Below are 1,033 nucleotides of genomic sequence, written 5' to 3'. Positions count from 1 at the left end.
TCGAACCATAAGAACTTGATTGTTTTTAGCGGGAATATTCATCTTAGCCATCTTGAGCATTCCATGAAGCTCCGGCACTGTCTTCACCCAGCCATTCATATTGAAATTCATTACGAACTGGTCGTAAGAGTTGGGAAGAGAGTTCAGCATGAAATCCGCTGTCATTTCATCTGACAGGGGATAATCAAGTTTCCTTAGTTGTTCGATGTACCCTTTCATCTTGACGACATGCGCACTAACAGGTGATCCCTGTTCCATTCTGCAGCTGATGAGCTGCTTCATGGTGTCATAGCGTTCTTGACGAGTTTGTTTATGAAACATGCCCTTGAGTTGCTCAAGCATCTCATAGGCACCAAAATCTTCCAAGCCTTTAGCAGGCTCGTAAGAAATGGTGGCTAGCCTGATACAGGCGACTTCAGCAGAGTCGTCCATATGTTTGTCAAGAACCCTTCTGGCATCAGCAGTATTGTTTTCAGGCTCGGTTGGAATAGGTTCGTCAAGAACATAGTGCTTCTTTGCCATCTTGAGAACAAGTCCCAAGTTGCAGTGCCACTCAAGAAAGTTGGTGCCATTCAACTTTTCTTTCTCAAGGATAGCCTTGAGGGTGAATGAGGAGTTATTATCAGTAGACATCTGTTTAAATAAGCAAAAGTAAATTTTATGAGGCCTATAGGAACTTGAGAATCTGGCTTCCAGTTACTAATGGCAGCTGTAGCACACAACATTAGTAAGTGGTTAGACAGACAGACAACGATTGCCAATTGTGAATAGAGCACAACTCTCATTTATGAGACCTATTAAGACAACATTTTCATAAGTAGATACGTTTAGCCTCATCTATGCCCACCTTAGTCTCCAGAGTACAGTAATAGTCGCCCTAGTATAGTCACTTGTGAAAGAGCCGGATGTGTCAACGAAACCCTTTCACCTTGAAGGGATAGGCTAGAAATCAAGTGCAGTGCTCTAGCTCCAAACACTTGAAGTTTTGCAGTATGCCTCAAGTGTGACTTAAAGTAGGATGGCACAGACTATT

This window comes from Bidens hawaiensis, unplaced genomic scaffold (genome assembly GCF_021521415.1).
Source record: "Bidens hawaiensis isolate Kalapana, Puna unplaced genomic scaffold, B.hawaiensis_p1.1 tig00046719_1, whole genome shotgun sequence".
Classification (NCBI taxonomy): Eukaryota; Viridiplantae; Streptophyta; class Magnoliopsida; order Asterales; family Asteraceae; genus Bidens; species Bidens hawaiensis.
The sequence above is the reverse complement of the archived record's forward strand: the minus strand, read 5'-3'. Positions refer to the sequence as shown.